We start from the raw sequence: 26,773 nt of genomic DNA on the forward strand, positions 1-26,773 counted from the left end.
GTACCTTTCTATATTATCCAAAGAGTCTCGTGTATTTTAAGGTTAATTTTTGATAGTGTTTATAGTATTCCATATTTGGGGTACCTATTCCATATTTAGGTACCTAAATCGTTATTTAGTTTTTTAAATTTTTTCTTACCTTAAACTAATCAATAAAACCTAAACTTATTACAAACTAAAGTGCAAATATATGATTGTTAATAATTACCACAAAAAGTTTTTTATTTATAACACTTGTGGAAATTATGCCTAAAAATCAAAATGGTATTCCATATTTGGTCACTCTCCTCTATTTTTAACATATTCCAATGGATAGTGCAACATGAACATGATTTGAATTAAAAATCTAATAGGTAATGATTAATAAAAATCAGCTTTTAAATTAGATATATATTCGTGATGCACATTTATACCTTATTATTTATACCTTCTTAGGTACAGTCATCACACCACAATCCTTATCAATCTAGGGCATTGATCAGACAAAATAAAATCGTTGGGCGTATGAAATTTCTATCATAAACGCTATTTACGCATGTTAAGCCTAGAACCTACCGAATCATTTTGTACTGTGTTTAAATAATTTTATTCTTGATAAAACCGTTTAACTTAAACATTATACCCATTTTTTTAAGGTTTTTAGTTTTGGTACATGCTAAATTTTGATTTTTACAAGGTATTTTTCCTGACAGTTAAAATATATAATCCGCCATTTTGTAGCGGCGGCCATTTTGGATTTACCTGCTACCGAATGTATTAAATTATATTGTCATTACAACTTAACCAAATTTCAGATAAATCCGTCAACAGGAAGGGAGTTAAATTTCAATTACTACGTTTGACCTAAGCAGGGCGCGATAATAAAACATTCAAACCTCTTTTCAAAAATCCAGTTCAAACTCAAAAATTTGTTTTATGATTCTTCAATATTGTTACCGCTAGAAGAGTCTCCACGTATATCCAATCAAAATGTCGACCTTTCGACCTTCCAACGCTCTTGGCAAATTGTATATTTGCTAGCCCAACCCACGAGCTAATGGGCCAAATTATATTCACTAATGTTTTATGACCTTGACTTAGGTTAGGTATAAACAATAATTATGCGCTTATTATACAAATTATATAGGATGGGCAAGCTTCAACCATAGTCTGGCATTCTAAATTTGATCAAAGTCCAAAAAATCCGTTGTATGGAAGTATTATTATTTTATTAAGTATTAAAGCTCGACGTCCGCCGTTCCACAACTGAGCGTTTTTCAAGGCAGTATTTGCCGCGCACCATCACATTTGTGGAACCAGCTGCCCACTGAAGTATTTCCGAACGAATTTGACTTAGGGTCCTTCAAGAAAAGAGCGTACTAATTCTTAAAAGGCCGGCAACGCACTCGCGAGCCCTCAGGCATTGAGAGTATCCATGGGCGGCGGTATCACTTAACATCAGGTGAGCCTCCTGCCGGTTTGCCCCCTGTTCTATAAAAAAAAAATATATTTCGCTACGTTACGAAACCTACGTTGAGAAGTTCCTACAACTATCCCACCCCCTTAAGGCAATTAATTTGATAATATGAACCCGAAAAAGTTATTGTTTTGTTTTGACATGCGCCACCTTTAGAAGCAGAAAAAGTGACAGTTAAAATATAATTATTCATCCACTTGAGCAAAACTTGAAATAATACACAATAATTATATAAAATACATTTTCGTATTCGTGACTTAAAAAAAAAATGTATTAAAACCGGTTTAATTATATCAGGAATAGTTGATGATAACATCTATTTGATTTATTATGGAATTATTCAGCTAAGGTCAATGTTAACCAGTTTGACATTGCGTTAAGTGGGTTTAATATGGGACTGCGCTAGGGCCTGTTGAAACTGGATACATTATACGATCTTCCTTCCTGTTGCACCACCATGCAATATCTGCATATGTTTTAACTCAAAAAGTTAATTCGTTAAAGAATTGCAGTGTATTTAAAAATGGAGATAAATAATGATAATAGATTTCATAATTAAGCGTAATTAAGAATTAATTATTATACTGTGGTTGTTACCATGGCAACGAGGTTATTTGCGGGTAACCATGGTTACGTGGACTTATGTTTTCTTATAAGTAGCCAGGCACGACCAATAAGTTAATATATGGGTTTAATGCGTACTATAATAATTTAATTAGTAAATACACAGCTCATTATATGAGTAAAATAAGCTATTAAGTCTTGAATCACAAAATAAAAAAAAACATGTATTTTTTTAATATATTATCTTAATCCACAAATATTAATATTCGTATATATTATTAAATTCATAGTCGTATTAAAACATCTATGAATACCATTATTGGGTAAGCTAGATAATTCCGACTAATAGACATTTTTGGACAGTAAACCTATATCTGAATTTAAAATTTAATTTAAGCGTTATTTAGTTTTGATTATTACATACCAATGTACTGTCGCCAAGGGTAGTTTGGCGGAGTTTAAACAGGCGCCTGGGAATATAGCTGTCGGTCCTACCGCTACTTCCTAAATGCAATCTCTAATTTATTGTTGAGTTATTTTTTTAAATTTATTTATTTTACAGAATAATATAATAAAATCATAATATGTTACATTAGAAAACCGCTGTGGTTTTATAAATGTAACCATAGCAGTGCATGTGATTTTGCGCTATGGATATTCTTAATACTCTTTTTAACCATATTCAGCGGTAGCTTAAACAAGTCAAGGCTTAAGTATTGGTCGTTGTATGGCTGAGCGACAAGCGGATAAGGCTCTGCTGTTACCGCATCCCGCCTACGGCGATTGTTGGTGGCGCCTTGGGGTTTTAGTGGGTATGCACAATCGCGAGTCCCACATAACCCTCCCGCACTAAGCAGTCGCACCACGGTAGGGTATGCGCAATGCATTTCCCCAAGTAAAAAAAAAATGGCTGAGCGACAAAAAATTGATTTTTGCATAGTTAGGAGTAAGAAGTCTTAAAGCTAACAAAGCTCTCAAAAAGTATTGGATTTGACATACAGGAGATTACACTGAGAGTTCTTTATCTCCATTGCAAGTAAGAATAGTGAAAATGATTAGCGAATACGTGTCGGCCATAATTACCACGATTTAATGTAAGAATAATAATTCAATTCAATTCGAGACAGAAATATGTTTATTCACTGGTGCATGTTTTAAAAAAGAAATCTAATGAAACATGAAAAATTCAGTCGTGTAACAACTTAAGTATGAGTGAGTGTATGAGTATGTAACACCAGAGTCATGCCAAAATATGTAGTAATGCCTCTGCAGAATCGATATTTTGTGCGTTTATACCTGCCTTGCGATTCTGTAACTCACTTTTCGAACTCGCACAATAACTGCTTCACGACTGATATGAACGCGACCGCCGCTGTGTGAGTTCGAAAAGTGAGTTACAGAATAGCAAGGCTGCATACCAGTCAAACTGACTGTACTGTGTTTTATCTCAATTTACGCACAATTGTATTGGAAATTGGTTATGTTGTAATATCGATTTCTGTTTAAGCATGAAGATAAATAAGAAATATGATTTATGGAAACATACATCAGGATGTGTTTTTTAATTGTAATTTACTTCGGTTTATAAATGATGTCATTAGAAATGTTGCTGTTATCTGACATTGCGTTTTATCGTTTTGTAAACTATGAGTGTAAAAGAATGATTCATTTAAAAATCATAGTGTATAAAGACGGTAATAAAAGTCACAAAATTACAATGAATTCAAACAGAAATTATAGTCTGTACCGTGAGCCTAGGCTTTGACATGTGTTGATATTGTTTATCGTACCGTAACAAATATAAATAAGTATGTGTTGCATTTGACACTTCCTTGGTCGGTTGTTTATGCGTTATTGATATTAATCATTCTAAGTTATAGGTAATGAGATCGAGAAAAAAGTTATTGTTCTTATGAACGTTCTACTAAACTTCATAAAATGGATTTGGGGAGGCCTATGTCAGAAGATTTGTTTATATTTTGGTAAATAAAAAAAAACAGTGGCGCTACAACAATCAAACATACAATCCGTTTTTTGATAATTTGTCAATCTAATAGGCTAGTAGTTGATCAGCCTCCTGTGCCTGACACACATCGTCGACTTTTGGGCCTAAGGCAAGCCGGTTTCCTCACGATGTTTCCTTCATCGTTCGAGCGAAAATTTAATGCGCACATACAGAAAGTCCATGGTGCACAGCCGGGGATAAACCTAAGAGCTCAGGGATTAGAGTCGCACGCTAAGGCCACTAGGTCAACACTGCACTTATTGTAAATAATAGTCAGTGAATAAAAGCTTTATTTATTTATATGAAGATATAGTTTAATTTTTTTCAGTTATGAGTCACGTACTTTATATTTCATAGAACTAAATTTTACTAAATTCACGAGTCTTTGCGATATCCATACAAACACTCATTAATAATTCCAAATAATCATATAGTCAACATTGTCTATAGTGCATAATAAATCATAAAATATAATTGACGGTTGTAGGAAACAGTTAAATAGTTCCTAAATTGTCTTTTATTCGTAATGTTTTATTGAAAATAGTAAAATGGCACAAAAAATCTTTCTTAGTTTTTCCGTCGTGCATAAATTAAATTGTAAACAATTAATTCTGGACTTTGCTCGAATGAATAAAAAATAATAGTCAAGTTTTATATCTCTCATACTTTTATAGTTCAATATCTCGCTGTTAGTCGCTCTTTATATGTAAAAATCATTTATAAATAAACTGGAAATATCTTGAATATAGATTCAATGCATACCTATTAAAAAACTATAACCTTTTATAAAAGATATGAAATCCCTCATATTGTGAGCCGTCATAATGGACATCATCTTTCGATCTAAAAACTACCAAAGACTTTGGTACCTTACTTACGTAGAAATGAGAAACTTCCTTACGACATTATAAAACCAATTTATATCCAATTTAAAAGTTAAGTTTTTGACAATCGATTCATCGAATTCAATTAGTATATGTCGTAGCCAACTAGCTTAATAAGCCGTTCAATTAACAGCCTAGTCTTTTAACTAATTAGTGCCGTTTAACTAGCGGCCTGAAAGATGTTCGTATAATCCTAAAAAAAATTTAATAAACTGGCTTAGGCCATTCGTACGATAGAGTAACCATGTGGCAGGAATAAAAACGATGGAGCAACAGACATAAAATCTATTTCTTTAAAAATTAAATTTCTTGAGTCAGTCATAGCTAAATTCACATTATCATTGTCACTACACTCTTACATTGTTATTGTTGTTTCAATAAACTTTGAAAAGTGAAAAAGAAAAAAAGTAAAACTAAATTTAAATTAACAGTCAACAGGCTAGGCAAGTAATGAAACGTTATCGATCCATGTCATTTGCCTAGCTGTTTCATCAACTGGCTAAATATCTTTCAGGCCGCTACTTAAACGGCGCTGTTTAGTTAAAAGGCTAGGCTGTTAATTGAACGGCTTCTTAAACTGGCAGCGACATATACAGCTTATCATATAGGGTTCTACTTAAAATCATTATCGTCTTAGAATTGAAGGGATTATCTGGAATGCAGGCATAACCGGTATGTGAACGTGATGCAGGGTTGATTGTCCGCGTAGACTGAGTGATGAGACGGTAATTTGTTTTATCACAGGATATCTTGAGAGTACTAGAGGACTGAGGCTTCATTAATGATGAGTCGAATAAATAAAAACAGCTAGAAATCTTGGTGTTGGAATTATTGTCTATGTTTTTTTAGTTACAGTTCTGTCTGGCACATGCTTTGGGCATTACACGCCTTCCTTTACCGAAAAAGAGTCGTAAGGTGAGACCGAAGTTATTATTTGACAATTAGTATTAGTGGAATACGAAATAGTTTCCAAATTTTATTCTTATGATCAAGTCTTTATATGTAGTTGACCCCTCAGATTTCACATGCAATGTAGGTAAACAAGCATACAACAATTATGTTATGCAACATTTTGATGCAACATTGGAGATGCAATAAACATTTTTGACGTAATCTTTAAGAGTTTGATTGCGTTGGATTATTTTTAAATTGTAAGATTAAAATACGTTTAAATATGTATAAACGTTTTATGAAAAGAGAGGTACTTATTTTTGACTTATACTAGTTTTTATGATGTGTCATTATGACGCGAATACAACTGCAACTAGCAATGTATGAAATAATATATGCTTTTGGGATTTTCCAAGATATAGGTTCATACATATTATTTTGCAGTTTACGATGATATGCAAAAATTGAGTTTTATAGCTGGTTTTTTCACTTTGTTAATCCAAATGCCACAAGGGGGAAAATAACTCAACAATTAATTGTTATTTAAGGCTCATAGCACGATGAATGAAACTTACAGTCACATACCTCGGCCGTGCCAAGATTTTCTTTGACACTATATAAAGGAAATATTTGTATTTTTGTCAAAAAGAAACTTAAAGAGTACTAGACATGTGTCGAAAATTTTTCCATCATTACAACCAATCCCAAAGTATCTATATAACTTACTCATAAAAGGCCCGCCGCGCAATGTCGGGGTAAGCCGCTAATGTTAAGTACATACTTTGATTGTTATTGTATCTGTCTTAAGTATTTAGCATTTTGACAATTGTCTCAGGTTTATTTAGACTACATTTAGCATGTGCTACAAAAAAGAAAGCGAGAGACTTAGTTCCATTTACAAATAGAAATACATATATTTTTTAATACAAAGGACCCGTACGTAGTAGCTTATTAGGCACGCGATTAGACAGAACTGGACGAAAAACTAGGCAGCAGGAGTGTCAAATCTCTTCCTAAAAAGCGGTTCGAGGTTAGGTCTGGTGGGCTTGGCACCCGATGGGCCCAGCCGACATCAACTCCAGAAATATATTTTATAATATGTGGCATGCCCGAATAAAGTTAGACATTTTAAAAACCATACCTTGTAGTCAGTACCGTGTCGGAATCACGTATCATGTAGTATGAATATTTAATATACAAAAATGTTAGTTTTTTGTTATAAAAGTACATACTATCTGTATAAGTATGTACTTATTTTATGTTAGTTAAGCCATAATTTAAGAAAAAAATTCTAAAATTTAAAACTTTTAAAATAAAAGAAAAAAATATTATACAACTAAGACGTCCCAAGTGGTAATTGTCTTTAACAATTAAATAAACTGGTACATGGTGTTTCCTACCATTACTGTTTTCAAAGAAACAGATCATCACTCTCAAAAGATAGAACCGGTCAAGGTACACAATTAATAAACAGCATTTTAGATTCAAAAATCAATATATCAGACACAGAAAGATGATTACTTGCCCCTTCTTTTATGATAACGCAAATTAAAATGTATATATTCAGGCGTGGTGCCAAAACGCATTGTTACGAAATAAGCGTCTATTAGAATATAATTATCCAAGTTGATTGTTCTTACTTGACGTCATAAAAAAAGTTAAACAAATGTATGTAAACCTGTCACTCAAGGTTAAAGTACATATACATAATAGATGCTATTTGAAAATTGCCAAGATAAGGAAGTAAGACGTAGAAAAACCATTCAAATTATTTCCGTCGCTAATTGAAGATGTCCCAGTTATAAGATTTTTACATAACACGATACAATATTACATTGTTAGTTGTTGTGTCATACAGTTTTATAGTAATAAATAAATATATAGTCTGTTAATAATTAAATAATTAAAACAGTTTGAATCGCCTATTAAATGTTATGAATTTTCGAGCATTTTAAAGTACTTTCACAAATCACTATTACCTATTTTTATTTTATTTAGAAAAGCTCGCCAGCGCTCGGCATACTAATATATTGGTAGGTACATAAGAAAAATAAAATACAAGTTTTAACGTGAAAAGCAATTATAGTTATAGAAAATACTTCGGTTCATAAATTACAAAAACTAAAGGAAAATTTATTACAAATGTAGCATCTATAGATATGCAGACCATCATAACTATAGATAGTATAGTCATTAGTCATCCCTTATTATGCGTTCTGGCAAGATTGAGCGGGTTTTGGGTATGATTCGAAGTAGCAAACAGACGTAAAACAAAAAACAACTATTATCATCGTTAAGACCGCATAATGAGTGAATTTGATGAGTTATTTAAAGCCAAGGTTATATTTTGCAAGTAATTTGAGTACGATAAGCACGTTCAACAAGAATAATAGATTAAAACTCATATGACTTTTAATTTGGTAAACGTTACTTACGTCTACTTAAATAAACAAGTGACAAATCTTAGGAACAAATCGTAATTATGGGCGTATTTTCGACGTTTAATGGTACCTCGCTATTCATCAGGCCCTAAACAGTTGCTTAACCTGTGCATGACATTCCATACGATATGCTTAAGGGACTGTTGTTGATGGAAAAGTAGCGAAAAACGTTTTCCTTGATTTGTCAGGAGTAGTAGTAGTAATAGTTTTACCGTACTCAATGAAGACCGGTACGAATCGTCGACGACCAATCCCTCTCCGAGCGGCTTGATCCCTTGGCGTAGAGATGTGGAGTCACTGCATCTTCTACCGCATTTACCATGGGGAGTGTTCAGAGGAGCTGTTCGGATTAATACCTGCAGCTGAGTTTCATCATCGGACGTCGAGGCAGAATACGAAATTCCACCCGTATCACCTCAACGCCCGTCGTTCCACAACTGAGCGATTTCTAATTTTGCCGCGCACCACCACTATGTGGAACCAGCCCACTGAAGTATTTCCGAACCAATTGGACTTAGGGTCCTTCAAAAAAAGAGCGTACCAATTCTTAAAAGGCTGGCAACGCACTTGCGAGCCCTTTGGCATTGTGAATGTCCATGGGCGGCGGCACTTAACATCAGATGAGCATCCTGCCCGTTTGCCCCCTGTTCTATAAAAAAAGGTGAAACGCGTCAACACGTGACGCATCATACTACAGCCTCCAATTGATTAAAAACGTCATATCCAGTTTCTTGTCATTATCCTTAGAAATACTCTACCTTATCTTATATTATCCTTAATACAAAATTAACAATACTCTGTATTTTCGATAGTATACTTTATACAAATGTTAATCAAACGCTGTTTGTTTGTGCGTCCTAATATCCTTATGGAGTGCTGTTAAGTGTTCAATTAAAAAATCCGAATACTCGAAACTAATTCGAATTTTCGAATCGAATTCATGATAAATGGGAGTGTATACGCACGTTTAATATGTATTCCAATTGTAATAAGTGTATTCCTAGATTACAGAGCTCATAAGATATCAATTATCATTTCTCGAAACAATTAATTGACATCGTCATATATTCAAAAAAAAGCTCAAAGAACAATCATAATTATCGATAGTTCAAACACAGAGGCATTAGTAATGACTATAATAACGGCAATACCTAACTAAATACGTAACCTTCTTAACATATCAAAAATAAAACATTTTATTACTGATATTTCCAGTATTGCTTTTGTAACAATAACCACGTAGAAGGTTTTACATTGTAAAGCAGTTTCATTTATTAGCATTACAGGAATTATTCATGTAAACCTCCAAAGAAAAGGGCGGTTTGAGAAAAACTAAATATTATAAAGAAAATTGAAACGGGTATATAAGTTAACCAACCGTTATATCCGGACTTTACCACGAGTATCTTAAAAGACAATCTGATATTATTGAGATATTTCAACAACCTATTTAAAATAAATCAGTGGCGCTACAACCGTTTTAAAAACCTCAGATTTCTGTATCTGTTTCATGATCATTTGTCTATCTAATAGGCAAGTAGGTGATCAGCCGTCTGCGCCTGAAACACGCCGTCGAATTTTTGGGTCTAAGGCGAGCCGGTTTCCTCATGATGTTTTCCTTCACCGTTCGAGCGAATGATAAATGTGTACATAGACAGAAAGTCCAATGGTGCACAGCCGGGGATCGAGCCTATGACCTCAGGGATGACAGTCGCTGAAGGCACTAGGCCAACACTGTTCCTGAACAACAACAACCTATTTGACTTAACTATCATCTAACTATATGTAAACTACATAATATTATATATATAAAAGATTAATCTGGACCGTGCGTACGTTTAAAGACGCGATGAGTTGTATAGTTTTAAATTGAAGCAATTGTGATATTTATTTTTAATATTATTATAAACAGGTTCTATTTAAACTATAGATTGAGATAATATCTTTAGGAAATTTCCATCATAAATTTAAATTTCAAGTAATCTATCATATGTTAAGAGTATCTTATCAATGGCTAATAATAATTATGTCATACACGTTAAATTACAACGAGACGTAAATTTTTAGTTACTAGATAACAGAATTTAAAAAGAGTTAGGTGGAAATGGCCCGGTCACATTGCTCGCTGTGATGGCAGATGGGTTAAGAAGACTCTTACTTGGAATTGCCCAGTGGGAAGAAAAAGAGAGGAACACCAGAAACTTAGGAAGATGGAATAAAAGAGATAGCAGAATCGTAACATAATATGTAACATGTATTATTGTAGTTTAGTGTAGTCTTACTAGACCCTACTGGGTCAGGTGGGGTAAATGCGAGTACCATAACTAGATTGACTTGTCATTTTGTGGTATTTTACAATTTACAAATAATTTTTACTGTGAATATTAAACATTTTTGAGGCTTTTGTTTGATGTAATTACTTATATTTAATTATGGATGATTACAGATTAACTCTCTATGCATTTTCCCGGTGTAAAGGGGTAAAAGTAAAAATACGTTAAAATTTTAATAGTGTAGATAGTTACTAATCTGCGGAAATGGCAATAAAATACGCAAATTGAAATATACTTTGGTTTTTATTGCAAAAAGATTGGTGAAAATCTGTCAATCCATCAGATTCAATAAGTTGTCAGAGTGTAGTGCAAGAAGTACTTTACGTGTATAAGAGATGCCAGCACTAGTTTCGTTTGTGTGTAAACAGTTAAAGTTATGGTATTACATTTGCCCCGTTCATGCATTTACCCCACCTGACTATACTAGAATAAAGACTATTTTTATTTATTTATTTATTTTTATTTTAGTTAAATAACTGTGTCTAGACTAAAATAATTATAAAGCTCACTCAGACTTAATTAAAAGTAATCAAGTCTAGCACATAACAGGAATCTTGAGAAATTCTAAACTACATACGAGTATGTGGTTATGCTCTTCCGCATTGAAGGATGTTTACTTTGCGGCGACTGATAACAATTTATCACCTGATATTAACATAATTATTCGTGTCTAAACAAAGAATATGTTTTCCTTTTATGCAATTAAACCCGCTTAAGATGATTTTACTTGATGATGAGTCGCTAGGCGTGAGACCGTTCGTTTGCTCCCGGCTGGGCACCAAAAGATTTTTTATGTGCGCATTTAATCACGTCTAAACACAAAATCGACGAATACATAGAGAAATCTGAGGCCAAGAGCTAAAGATTTTTTTCTACAGAACAGTTTTGTAACGTTGCCTTAATAATTTGCTATACATAACATATTGAAGTAAGCACTTGTTTCATTCAATAGGTTTAAGGTTCGATGCCCGATCACACAACAATTATTATCCGTTGATAAGTACAAAACAAACAAAGTTAGAGCCTTTCATTTTGTTAATAATTATTTTAAACAAATTATTTAAAATTTTCATAAATTTTCGTTTCTATCTTTCCTTCTGAGCACTTAAACCCAACCCAAATCGAAAATGATACGAAATTGGGCTGTGGCCTATCCATTATGGAAATGTCGTAAAAGCTCAATTTATTTACTAGAAGGTCAGTGAAATGGGCTAAGTCAACGATGGGAGAGGCTTTGACGTAAGGAATCAAGGTCCTATTGTATTTTAGGTTTAACTACACTATGAGTGATACAGTTTTTTTTTTAATTTGAATAAGTAAGAATTTTGTAGTAGAATTACATCAAAATGGTATCTCATAAGGTAGCCCCAGTTAAAATGTCCGCGTAATTGTATACTATCTATTACTTATGTATGGTAAGATGGTGATTTTTTTTTACACGCTTTATATTAGCTTCAACTGTATGTATGTATGTATGTATATAACCGACTCCTTCGGACTCGATTTTGACCCACTTTAAACGGACAGATTTTATTCAAATTTTGCGCACCTGTCAAAGATCGATGACAATGCAATAATGCAAAAAAAAAAAAAAAATAGTTAAAAAAAATAAAAAACACGCTTTTAAAGCACATCAAACTAAAAAGTGAAAAATAATTCCTAATTTAGGCTGAAAATGGAAATGAACAAAAATACTGGTATTATTGTGAAAAAGCGTGGGGCGCTCTGTGCCATATTTTTCGTCTATAGAGCAACCCGTTTTCGTCTATAGAGTTTTTTTAAACTATTATTTATTAAAGAACGAGGCTCTCCTAATATGAACCACCCATGAACACTCAATGCCAGAGCGTTCACGAGTGCGTTGCAGGCCTTTTATTTCTTAAACTAGCCCCCTTTCGCGGTTCTACTATAGCTCTTTTGTATAATTAAATCGCCTATACAATTCTTTAATAAATGGATAAAACAGAAAAGGTTTTACAATTCTGCTTTAAAGTAAATCAACTCTCTTCTTTGACTCTGTAAACCCAAAGCCTTTTTCATTTGTTTTACTATTTGTTAAAACAAATGAAAACAGGCGTAGCTTCTTTATGATCTTATATAATTTCGTATTATTTTCTATTTCAATTGTCACTTATATTGTTCCTTGTAATAATATCATCAGTCAGACGTGTCGACAAGGCCGCGTCGCTCTTCACTGCACAAACATTTTTATGCGAGCAAGGTTGTGTCTCTTTCGCAGTGTCTTAGAGGAAAATAGATCAAAGACCACTAACTTCGTAAAATACGTAAATAAATACTATTTTGCCGTGTTCATATGTTCGAATAAATTATTATTAGAGACAATTGTGAGAACGATAAGACAATAGTCTTATAAAACGTATTATAAGTACTTTGAGCTGAACTGAAAAATAAAGGCGAAAGAAAAAGGAATTTCAAAATTAAACTACCACTATTATATGCTACATTTTATCATTATTTTATAAAATAATAAATAAATAAATATGTTTATTATGGAACATAAGATACATGTATCACTTATTCCACGTCATAAAAATTTGAATTTGTAGGCATCCCTACTCATCGGCAAAGAAGACAGCGGGTGTAGGCCGAGAGAAAAAGCCGTCGTACAAAACTCTCGGTACTCTTTTAAAATAGGAAATCATCAAACAACACTTATTTTAAAACAAATATCGCAAATTAATTAGAAGTAGCCTGTCTAGCACTAGTCCCAGGCCCTTTTATCAACGAAATCGTTAACTTTATAGTAAGCCTTTTTATACAGCTTTTCATTAATACATTTCTTAAATTTATTAAAAGGCAGAGATAAAAGAACCTCTGTTGTGTCATGTTATTAAAAAAGAGTATCCCTTTTCCCAAAAAAGAATAACTAACTTTAGATAGTCTAGTACGGGGAAATTGCAGCCTGCGTTTGTTCTGAGTATTAACATTGTGCGAATGTTCTATTCTAGAAGATATACACAGAGAATATATGTGGATTACTTAATTATTAACCCTATTATTTAATAACGCAAAAAATCATAATTAAAGAACGACTAACACCCCAGATAATTTTAAAACAATTTAATAGATAAAGAGTATAAGACTATAAAACTCTGATTTAAACTATATTCTATATTATATAGAATGTTTAAGTGCGCGGTAACCATTTATGGAAAATGTAATTTGTTGATATGAACGCATTACCCGTGCAAGGCTATTACTGTAGGTATTGAAATTTAGGTTACCATTAGCTGTACTACAAATATTTTTTAAAATAGTTCAGCAGGTTGAAAAATTATATATCTACTAGCAGACCGGCCAAGCGTTGCTGTGGCTAAGGTTTTTGTTATATTACATAGTAGCAAACTATTCAAGGGAAATGGTAGGAGAACACCGGTCATACTTAGTTTTAATTAATTAGTGAAATATAATTTTACTGTCTTTAATAACCATCAACCGACTGAAATAAAATTGCATTTTATTTAATTAATATAATTTATTTGATTGATTTTTATTTATCTATAATAAATTATTTGCTTTTTTTAATATGTATATTTTTGAATAGAGGGCCCTGTGTAAAAAAAACAATTACCGCTTCTGAGATATATTTGTCACATAGCGTTGTATTCTAGTTTCGATTCTTGACCAAAAGGCTGTTGATGGTGCGACGTGCATCTCATTCATATTACAATATTAAGTTTTTCACGTAAAAGTTATTATTGTTTGTAATGAGAAATAAAGCTGTTATATTATTGTACGTTAGTATTCACCTGGCCACGCAAAGTCTACGCCTATTGACGAAACATTAATTAAAAACGGACACAAAATTATGTTATCGTACATACCAATACTAATTCACCGTGCAAGTGTTTAACCACGTAGTATATGATTACGATGTTTACGCGATTCACTTAAGCACTACACTTAATTGTTTAAATTATTTTATGGGCATTGCGTCAAACATTTATCTCAAACTCTCTATCTCTGTCTTTAAACGTCTACTTTAAGAATTCAATTAACTAATTTATTTTAAATAAAAATTATTAAAAATAAAAACCTATATCTCTTTTCATTATATTTATTTTCGTTCAGCGAGATTAAACATTGTGTTTTGGGCCAAGATATTCCGGTTTCACGATGTTTTGCGTCACTTACGAGCGATAATTGCGCATATAGAAAAATAATTGACAGTCGTTATTCGAGCTGTGGATCTAGCGGACCGTCAAATTGTCAACAGGCCACACATGTTTCAATATCAGGAAAATTTAGGTCTACCTCAGTACAGTATAATGAACTGTGGCATAAGGCAGATGATATTGAATCTCTGTGTCTCGAGTGTTTATATTTCAAAAAAGAGCAATAGGGACGCGTGATTTACGGCCTTATATCACGCTATTCTTTAAGGTACATTTTTGCATAGAGTGTGATACAAATAAGGAAAAACTTATGAAAAACTGTGTTCACTTTCGAGTATTATTTTTAATAATATAAACTATCTGTAACCTCCCTTCATTGAAATTGAAATAAGCAGTTTAAAATATAAATTGGAAAACTTGTAATATTTAAAAATATTTAGCTTGGGAAATTTCACAAACTCAGCAGGACATCTCAACGTGGGAACGATTCATAATACTCAATTTGCGAGTGGTTAGTTTTCTCTCATGTTCTTTATTATTTTAATTGGATTTAAAAAATGGCCTTAGTTTCCTGCTCAGTAGAACCTATTTTCTTCTGACCCATGTCTATAGGTAGGTACATAAGTTTTAGGTGGATACGATCCTCGAGAGATTTATGAAATATATTACTAAAATATAACGTAAATACGTCGTAGAAAAATAAAAAGCGTTTAATAAGAATTAATATCACGGTTTTATTCCATCTCTACATCTATAACTTGACTAAAAACGGAGTTTACCTGTGAATAGGAACAACGAAACTGAATTACTTTTAAATAAAATTGCAATAACTCTAGCTTTATATATGGTATTCCAAAGACTATTTTTATTGGCAAAAAACTAGTGAATGGCAAATATCAGTGTCGATCATTGATAAAGGCAAAACCACAATCTGTGTGGAAAACAGTTGTTCAAGCAATTGTTTTTTTACTGATTGTAGAATGCATTCGCTTTAAGCAAATTTTATGGTTTTATATACAGAAACTGTGTAAGCATTTTTAGCAAGCAACAAACTAAACAATAGTGTTACAATATTGTAATATGTATACACTTTTTAAATATTATTTAGTTAAAAATATGTTAGTGTTTACGAGACACTCGCGATCAGTAACGACAGAGCCCCATATATACCTACACCTTAGGCCTAATACAATTAACTATGGCGTAATGGACTTGCCTCCGTAAGTGCAACCTAGAGATGAAAACCTGACATGGTTTTAGGGGATCTCCGGCTCACTGAGTCCGAGGGCCTGGAGTGTGCCGTCCTTGTGCCGATGGTACGAGGGTTGGATAAATGAGTTTCCACGGATATCAGAGCCAGGTGCTGTCCCTTTTGGACCACAGTATATATACACTTTTATCCATTAAAATCGTTTAATATACTCTATATTATATGCAATACGGTACATATTAATGTTAGAATTTCGCTTCTTTAACTTACTTTTGACGCGCCTACTTTATAGTAGGCTTGACTTAGCTCTTCCAAAGTTTGCGAACAATGTTATCATTGTTCGCAAACTTTGGAAGAGCTAAGTCACATGACCGTATTTTAGGTTTTATGAAAAATTTATTAATTAATATATACGCATCAGTAATTGCAACGGGATATTAAGTATTTATTTAAAAAGTTGGTACATCAAAAAACTTTTAGGGGTTACATAAGATCATATTAAATCGAATAACAATTATCTATTTCTATTTTAAATTAATTTTGTGATAATACAAATGTATTGTTTTTATATCAATGACGCAGTAAAATAAAAAGTATTACTTATTTCTTTATTCGTGTACTTGGAATAATATTTCAAATTTTAAGCAAATTTTAAACATAATTTATTTAAAACAAGATTTAACAAACCGGTGTGTTATGTCCCTCATTATAAACCAAAAATCGTAATCAATAAAACTTACCGTCATCAATTTGGACGACATCTGTTGTCAGCTCAACGACAACTGACACGTCATACGTGTCGACCTCCAGTTTTTTCAAAATTAAGTCCCAAATCACTTTAATTTCATCACTTTTTTGTCACTATCACCAATCGCAACGGGCCACAGTTCGTCGCATCACAGTTCCGAAATTCTTCTTTTAATCACAATTTTGAAATTCCTTTTTTAAAAATCAGTCCTAGATATTCCTTTTTTAAATAGTTGCCTTATATTTCGAATTACAGTTCCTATACATTACGCCGTAATCGTTATAAGAACTGAAAATATTAAAGAGACGTCCATTACTGAGCGTGGCACAAGTGTTATTAGTTAACGAACGCCAGGTAAAATTAGTTCTTAAGGTAAATCTGTACTAACTGCACTTGACCTCAGAATACTAATTAATAACTAGAATTCTGATAACATAAACCTTTCTTATCGTAATTTAAAGGCCATTAGAATCAAAGGGGCATTATGACCAAGTTAGATAAATGTAAATTTGTTCACTTATGTTGGTAATAAATTTTTCGCTGTATTCGTAGACACAATGAATCAACATGTCATAAAGAATAGAACTCACGTGTTGAAATGATAAAAGTACGTCTGATAAAGTGGTGTAAATAGTTTGCATATAAAATCATTTATTTTGATAAGTTTGCTCGTTTTTTTAATTTTTCCTAGAATTTTATGACTATTATAAGTAGTGTAATTATTAATTAATGCAATTTACTAAATTGATTCTTATGACCCTTTGGGTTGTCATTAAGTTTAAAATATTTGAATTTAATGACTTAGATAGTCTATGGTTAATGGACCATTTATTATAATAAAAAGTACGTAACTTAGGTAAGATAGAATATCATTTAATCCAACAATAAATGACCAACGAGTTAAGTAAATGAAAATGAAATTCATCACCTCACGCACTTTTTACTGGCGATCATTATTTTCAAGTTCAATGTCAATCTAATGGACCGCGAACGTACCTCACGTGATAGGTAGAAATGACTGTACTTTAAACGTACTTGCATAAAATGATGGACCAATCCTATATATATCTTAAATAAAATCCGAGATAACAAACTCTAAACCAATGTCTGTAAGAGTAATTTAAATACAAAGGAATACCTACAAAGTTAAAGTAACAATTAGATCGTTATTTCCGCTAATCTTTTCTCATTTTGCTCTTACGTTCCAACAGCCATCATCATAACAATGATACCAGAACAATAACTTCAGATAACGAGTTTTCCGCATAAATATACAAAATGAATATTCATGTAGCGTAACAAATTGAGGCACTGCCACTATCGGAAAAAATTGAAAAAATCACTTTAAACGCTATCACGTTTTCGCGGGAAATGCCGAGGTCGCAAATGACATTTGAAATACCTGTACTGAGTGTACGCGTGCGTCGAGCGCGATGTTCGTCGCCCGAATGCCATTGTTTACGGCTGTAATTACATTTTCGATCGAGTTTACGGGTCGAAGGCTGTCAGGCGGAAAATCTGATGTCCAGACGTCATGATAGACCCATGGATCGTATCAGGCATTGTGTCGTACAATTACGAATAGTTACGTTTAAGGCGGCACGCCAAATAAGTAGCATGTCCTGGCAAGAGGCCTACAAGAATTGGAATACCTACCGACGTAACATAAGTAAGTAACATAAGATTTAATATATTAGACATGAAGGCACGTTACTTGAATAAATAAATGTTGTATCCACAAGTATACGTATTATTTTATTCAGAATTTAAATTAGTTAAAGAAATATTCGAAAACGAAGAATTTCCGCACGATAACCTGTTTTTAATAATTGATTGTTGTAAAAGTCAATAAACTGCAAACCTTATCAATTTCTTATATTTTAAATACTTTTAACTGCCTTGAATATGGAGGACAGTTTGATAACTTAAGGTTTTATTACTATACAATGGGTTGTTATAACTTACTGACTGAATTTTTATTTGCTTTGTGTATATGTCACCGTAAAATTGTAAAAACCGTTAGATTGTAATCTATCTCGCGAGATTGTAAACTGTCGAAAGATTGTGAACCTCAACGAACTGCTTACAAATTAACGTATTATTATTCGGTAGTTATATGAAATTGTTGGGAAGTAAAATTAATCTGTAATTGACCAAAGAAGTTTGAATGATAACCAAGTTAGTGTAGTACAATCTACCGAATAATAATAGGTACGTTAAATTGTAAGCAGTACGCTGAGGTTCACAATCTTTCGACAGTTTATAATCTCGCGAGATAGATTACAATCTAACGGTGTTTACAATTTTACGTTAACATATATAAGAGATCGCCTTTATGGCGGCGGTGCCTAAACTTTAGGAGGGTTTAATCGCCGCCGTTATGATTATTGCGAACGGGATTGCTTAGAATAAGATAGGCCAGATCTTTCTCAAGTAACTTTGTTTATATATGAATAGACAAAAAGTAGTATTTATCTTATAAATGAAAAAATTCTAGGAATAATCAGATTCGGGTTATCGTGAAGAAAGTCCCATTTATTCTTATCTTTTTAAATCACAATATATTTATTAATGAACACTTCGTTGCATACAGAAATATACAATTGACATAATTCAATGAATAGCACTTGATGGCCTTATCGCTTTCGAACGATCTCTTCCAGGCAACCACTGTGAGAAATAAAAATAGATAACGTAAGCAAGAAGTGTAAACATACATAAGACATATAGTTATTAAGTCAAAACTAATGGAACAAAACAAAGCAATTGAAAGATATGTAAACAGTGATCAGGACAATATTATAAAAAGAACACATGTAAAAGAAAAAGTGCACATGAATCACAACAATTTTAGATCCATTTCACATCAGTTAGTACGAAATTTTGTGTAGTCTAAGTCTGTTTGTACGGTAGTCTATGGAATTAAATGGAATATATTTGCGCTATTCCATTTTTGCATGCCTTCTATTCATTATTATCGGAGCGGTGCTATACTCCTTAGTCATAAATATAGTGAAAACACCAAAATAGGTAAATAATATTCTGATTTTTTTAACTAAAATAAGTTTATACGTTTATAAATAAGATTTATATTTGGATTAGAGTATAAATTGACAGACACGTCACGCGTTAATAACGCAAATACACACATCGTGACGAACGAATTCAAGTTAATTATGTTACAATAAAGTTGCTAACAAAAGTGCTTGCGCATATATTTATTACAATTTTAAACACCTAGTTATCCAACGCAGTAGCTATAAATGAGATATATATGAGATACCCATACAGCCTTTTGTGTCTGACATGTCATCGATTTTTGTTTTCCTTAGGAATAAGGACAACAAAAATCCTTCCTACTACCTCGCCGAAGGAGCAAGTGCTATGGGAACATAGAAAAATAATCCGTTAGTGCACGGCTGTGATTCGACCTCAGGGATGAGGGTCGAACGCTCAAGCCAGGCCAACACTGCTCATAAGCCCTAATACATAACGATATATTAAGTAAAAATTCGAATTGAAACCTTTAATTGCCAAATACTTCCTTCAACCAGTTTTATTTTTTGTTTCTGTGTAACTGTTTATTATCTTATATTATGTTTTATTTTTTACCGATCCTAGTGGCATATCCAAATAAATAAGTAGTTGAATTAACCATTTCTGTGATTAGCCGGCGATGCGCCGTTTGGGCCCAATTGGGAGTCTAGACTTAGCTTAACAATGATTCCCGTAAAAACCTGTTGAACTTGACATAATATATACTAAACGCGTAGTCTCAAATTCGGTTTCGTCACAATGATTTCCGTCATCGTATAAGCAAATGGGCAGAAAGAAAAGAGTTTGGAGCTTGGATTCTCTCTCTGATTCTACTAGATGTCTGGGGTTACAATGTAATTATTATTATATGATAAATAAATACGTGATTTTGAAGTTTATTATACCTACTTATGGTTGGCCGCAAGTATACAGCGTTACATCTCATTCTTGTCGCGGTTTTATTTTCCTTATATTATGTAAATCACGTTGCATAAGTCATAATTATAAGGTATTTAATTTTGAAACTCACGACGAGGAAATCATATATTGAGATTAAAATTCTTGAAATATAACTAAAAAAGCGATATTGCTTTTTTATCATTATCAAGCTAGCATAGCTTGTAGTTAGAATATTAAAATTTATTTTAACTTATATTATTGACATTGAATAATTATTAAATTTAATAAGACACAAATATAATATATCTCGTATTAGTCGAAAACAACACTAAAGAAAAACTATACATAACTTTACGAATTTATTCGTAAATCTAGCCACTACTTCCATGATTTTCATAGAATATTAACATATACGATTAGGGTGCAGAGAAGTATTGGCTACAGCGTGCATCTTGGGGTTTTTAGATAAGCGGCTGTATATAACCAATGGGCTTTCTGTCTACGCGCGAATTTAACACATACTCTTACGGTGAAGGAAAATATAGTGAAGAGACCGATAACCCCATAAAGTTAAAGGTGTGTGACACATAAGGCGATTGCTTGCTTAGGGAGCGTTCAAGTACTACGTCACGCAAATTTTTGGATATTATTGATCCCCCCCCCCATGTAAAGCACCGTAACGTTTTTCTGTACCCAAGTATATTAAAACGTTTCGTGACCACCTAGTGACTCTTTATACCTAAAAATTACCATTATGTGGTGTAAAGTACTGAAAAGTCGAAAATAATATTAATAATAACGCGTAATTCAATCCCCGCCGTATTGTAACGTTTTACAAAAGGACCCCCCCCCCCCAAAATTCGTTACGTAATACTTGAACGCTCCCTTATTAGAAAATGATCTCGAAACAGATACGTAAACTTGAAGCTCTTACCTGAAGGGCTTCACTGGTAATAGAATAAAATTTAAGAATCTAGAGACTGGATCTGATCTAGGATGTTTCGACTCGATCGTTTTCGCTCCGACAAGATGGCGGAATAGTCATTCGCGGCCTCTCAGGTAGGTACTGCGAAAACTATAATATTCTTCCACAGGTTCTATTAATCCAGAATTATTTTAAACACTGTGACCAACAGTGAATTGATGATATCGTAGGCATAGTTATTACACGCCCCTATGTCGATTACCTACTCTACTTACTCTTAATAGAGCGGGGAATGGCGAGGCAAGTAAGAATCTATTGACTAATGAACGCCCTTGTCCTGCCAGTTTTTAAAAATATATTCGCACTTTGTAACATATATTTTCCTTGATATTAGATTTAAAAGAAACAAAAACACATTTTTACGTAGTTTTGGGAGATTATCGTTTTTGGTCCACACACATTTTTTTATTAACTTATGAATTACACGTTGTGTTTTATTGATATTGATATTTTAAACTAAATGGTAGCTAATACTGAAGTTTATATTTACACAACAATAATGTATCAATACCTATAAACTGACCAATAAATAAAAATCTGTGTAAAACGTGATTGAAGTCACACACGATGTCGATGATAAATGATCTATGATCTTTAAGGATATTAATACATCAATCAACTTACTTTAATTGCTAGGCGTTAACATATATTACATAGTCATTGTAATAGATATTTTTAGATACTAACCTTAATTATATTCACTTGTCTGATACAATATTATGTTACTCGCTTATAAAATGTCAATCAATAAATTAAACTTTTATTACAAATTTTTTGTTTGATATTTGAGCGCAAACCCTCATTTATTATTTTTATACCCGGGTGGTATGTTCCTAACTCCATACGGCGTAGGTAACCTGAACCAAGCCCCCGGGGAAATAATAAATACTTATTTCTTAATTATGTTAAATGCAGATGGTTTCGATAAATAACAATGGTAAATAATAACATAAAGTTACAGATACAGAAAATAATAACTACGTTCTGATAAAGTAACTACAAAAATGAGTTTGCATAGAATAATGTTTGTGTGGAGTTTCTTGCCCATTCTTCTCCACACGAAACTACTTTTTGGAAGGGGCAACTAGAATCATCTTTTTATTTTATTTGACGTTCAAAAGTGCGATTTTAGGTGGTCTAATTGAAATAAATGATTTGACTTTGACGCAACAATTGTGAAAACATTAATAGTACATGACGCACAGCGCCATCTTGGGGATAATACCCACACAGGTTAGTCATCCCTTGGGATAAAAAGATGTATCACAATATGAAAATAGCCTTGACTAATGCCAAAGGAGAATATGCATTTTACTTTTTGGATGAGTTGCTAAGTCATTCTCAGATACTCAACTCAAACTCAAAATAATTTTATTCATATGGGTAACCAATTACACTTATGAACGTCAACAGAAAAGATGTTAGATTGATTCTAAATTTACATTTACTACCAGTACGCAAGTCAAGAGCGTAAAGCGGGCAAGAAACTCTCCGCCACTCTTTTAAGTTCAAGTTTCGAGTCATACAAATTGTTTGAACTGGAGCAAATCAATTCCAAGGATTAGGACCATTTAAATAATCGTCAAATTTTTAAAGGTTTACTGATTAATTTATGTTTAACGAGAGTTTTGAATTTATACAGTAATAATTCTCTAATTTCGCTTGGGGGTTTGTTGTGAAAACGAATACATATTTGATGTATGTTTTACACGTATAATATGATTTAGTGATCAATTATTTTTAAAGAAAGTCATAAGTGATGCCCTCCGCCTGTGAAGTTTAATGAACATGAGCTTGGTAAGGCTTGGTTGATGCAATGCTAACTGGAATCTGGATGTTGAGGTCAAATTAACTGTTTCAAGTAGGCTAATTAGTAATTTTCTATTAAAATGTCACAAGCCAAAAAAATGTTTCCTCGCGATAGTTTCCTTCACCGTTCGAGCGAATGTTAAATCACCTATACCAAAGCCAAACGCGTAAAGCAAGAGTTTGTAACAAATATATCATCCTTATATATCCCATACATTTATGAAATGTTACGACAATTTCATAGAAACCCTAAATTTATTGCAATAAACATTTATATAGATAATTAAATGAAATCTCAAAAACTCGTGTTCGAATATTTCACACAATGAACATCACGAATATTTTTACAAATAAATTGTACAAATTATCAAGACATGACTTTTATAGCTTATACGTTTTATTTTCCGATCTTAATGCGTTTGAGATCAATAGAGGAAAATTCCTTAACTGCTATTTAATGAAGTATCAATCGAAAATTACATTACTAGGAAAAACCGTAATTATTAAGGTTAGTGCATGTATATTTTTATACATATCACCGTTTTCAGATCTTTTTATAATACAATGAATTTTTTTTCAATTCAAATATTAAAATACCAGTTTTTTTTCATAATATTGTTCAGTTGGACCAGTCGATTTATCTCGGTGTTTGATGCGGCCGTCTTAAATTACTTACATTTTTCATTTTAATACAAAATCTTCTTTGGAATATTTTTTGATATATTACCTGTAACAAAATAATTAATTATTTATAATTTTACTTCTTACGGTTTAAGATTACACAATACACATATAAAACAAATAATATAGAATCCAAAATAAGTTATTAAATGTGGCAAGTTTTTTAATAAAAGAAATATATATATTTTTTTATTTACTTTAAATATTTATATAATAAATAAAATACAAATAAAAAACCTATTAATTTCTTGCAAAAAAAAAGTAAACATAATCCTATTAGATATATATAGTATCTCGAAATATATATATCCTTTATTTATTTAATGTTTGATGTATCTCTCTCGTATATCTAATTTGTGAGTCACAAAGAAACATTTCAAATGCATAAATATGTATGGTTCAAATTAACACTGTTAAAATTTACAGATGCCTTTGTTTCTTTTTGTAATTTAAAACTTCGGTACGATTTTTGGTACTAATTAAATCAGCAAACGAGTTATCAGTTTGCTGAAGTAACTATGTCATATTTTCTCACTCATTGTTTAAATTTATCACTTTAATTGTCAACGCGTTCCACCGAAACGAGAAAATCCTGCTAACTTAACATTGTACCGGTATATTAAAATCACGCCCAAAGTTTTGATATCTGAACCTGGAGTTTTTAGGTTAGGTTCGATTCCCCGCAAAAGAGCAATTGTTTTAGGTAGGCACACAAGGCAGTTCGTGTACTTGCTATAGTAATATTCAAGTCCCATTTAATCTATACATTATTATTATTGGATATAGTGACATCTAGCGGCAAAATTAGTAACTACCTTGCGTTTTTTTAAGTAATTAAAAAAAGTTAAGTTATTTTAAAAGAATGATTGAATCAAACAATGATATATTATTTTCACCGAATTGGCGTAATCTGTAAAACTATACAGTTTTGTTCTTATATAATAAATAAATGAGATAAACATCTTTCCACTACTTGATATTCTATACACAGTAGTGGCGAAACTACACGACTAACAATATCAATTTAATACGCTGTATTACGTCGTCACGACATGACTCCATACAATGACTACTTGAAACAAGCTCAGACATTTTTAATAATCCAGAATCGCTACAACGTCTACTTTTCATATGATTTTTTGATCATTGCAATTATTGATAAGTAAGTACCTCCCTCTGGGGACTTAGCGCTAAGTGTGATTCCAATCTATTACTGGACGACTGCTGTATATAAATATACTCCTGCTCTGAATAATACCCGAGACATGCTGGCTCGCTCACTTTTGACCTTCACCGTACGAGCAAATGAACAAATAAAATTGTTGAAAATATTGTTTTAATAAATTGAGTTATTTAGCAACGTTAATACGTAATGTAAAAACATATATAATTACTTAATGGAAAATTGTCACGTAAAAACACAAGATTTTAATGATACCACGAAATGTTTTAGTTATAAAAACAAATCGTAAAAAATATAGCTCAACGGTTATGAGAATAACAAAAGTTGTTCGCAAAGAAACAACAATGAATTCATATAAAGAGTGCGTAAAATAAACCGTCAAAAATATTTTTTTACCTTAGATGATTCTACTACATGTATCTTTACAGGGGTGTAAGAAAAAATTAGACACAATATAATAAGGAAAAACCCAGTTTTATAGGGTGATCTTAGAAATAGAAGAAGATCCAGAGGATAACAACATTTATTCGGATTAATACCTGCAGCTGAGTTTCATCATCGGAGGTCGAGGCATAATTCCACCCGTATCACCTTGACCAGAACTGAGCGTTTTTAAGGCAGGTTTTGCCGCGCACCATCACTATGTGGAACCAGCAGCCCACTAAAGAAATTCGAACCAATTCGACTTAGGGTCCTTCAGAAAAGAGCGTACCAATTCTTAAACCCTCTGGCATTGAGAGTGTCCATGGGCGGCGGTATCACTTAACATCAGATGAGCCTCCTGCCCGTTTGCTGTTCTATAAAAAAAAAAAAAAAACAAAAACAGAGATGGCATGAATACTGAAGGCAAGGAGAAGTCACTTAGGACGGTTTAACGAGAAATCTCTTATTCAAGGGTTCAAGCTTGTTAAATAATATTTATTTGTTAAAACAAAGTACATATTAGTTCTCGTGCGCGGTTTGAACACACAAACGCTGCTTTAGCCGTTAGACTATCACTCAGGAAGGCCCATGTCGAAGCACAACTTGACAAGAAACGGTGCTATTCAAGCTTTGAATATTAGCTTGATAAATAATATTTATTTGTTGAAACACAGTACACATTAGACTTCGATTTATTGTAGGAAAGGTATGAACGCAAAAATGTGGACTTCGTCGTAAGACTATCACTTTTAGCTGGGGCTAAGAGGGCTTAGGGCAGACTCTGTAAATTCCAGTTGCGACATGATACTGATCCCAACGTTTTTATATGTTAGGTGGATGTAGTACTCTCAATATACGTAGTGCTGCTTGGGATCGCGTGGAGCAAAAACGCATTATTGGGATCGGGATAGCGATACAGCTACTGGAATTTCCTGAGAATGCCTGACAATGCCTATTGCCTTTATTGACAAGCTTTTTCACTGTTCCGTCATATATTTAAAATAATTTGCCTTATTTGACTCACTTTTCAAAGACTTCGCGCATAGTAGACTTAAAAAAATATTATTTCTCCCGAAATTCACATTGAC

General features: G+C 32.6%; 1 protein-coding gene across 3 annotated transcripts in view; it reads right to left on the bottom strand.

Moving 5' to 3' along the window:
* The window catches only part of LOC125052872, a 164,294-nt gene that overhangs the window by 78,146 nt on the left and 59,375 nt on the right, over positions 1–26,773 (bottom strand). The window contains exons 1-2 of one of the 3 annotated variants that reach the window (XM_047653920.1): positions 17,811–18,018; positions 16,661–16,956 (exon numbers count right to left, since the gene is read on the bottom strand). The exons of 1 other annotated variant lie outside the window; for it this stretch is intronic. The gene's annotated coding sequence lies outside the window, so the exon portion shown is untranslated. Of the gene's footprint in view, positions 1–16,660; positions 17,001–17,810; positions 18,019–26,773 lie in introns of those variants that run through there. One more of the 3 variants, XM_047653921.1, reaches the window with a different exon arrangement.

This window comes from Pieris napi, chromosome 10 (genome assembly GCF_905475465.1).
Source record: "Pieris napi chromosome 10, ilPieNapi1.2, whole genome shotgun sequence".
NCBI classification, from domain to species: domain Eukaryota; kingdom Metazoa; phylum Arthropoda; class Insecta; order Lepidoptera; family Pieridae; genus Pieris; species Pieris napi.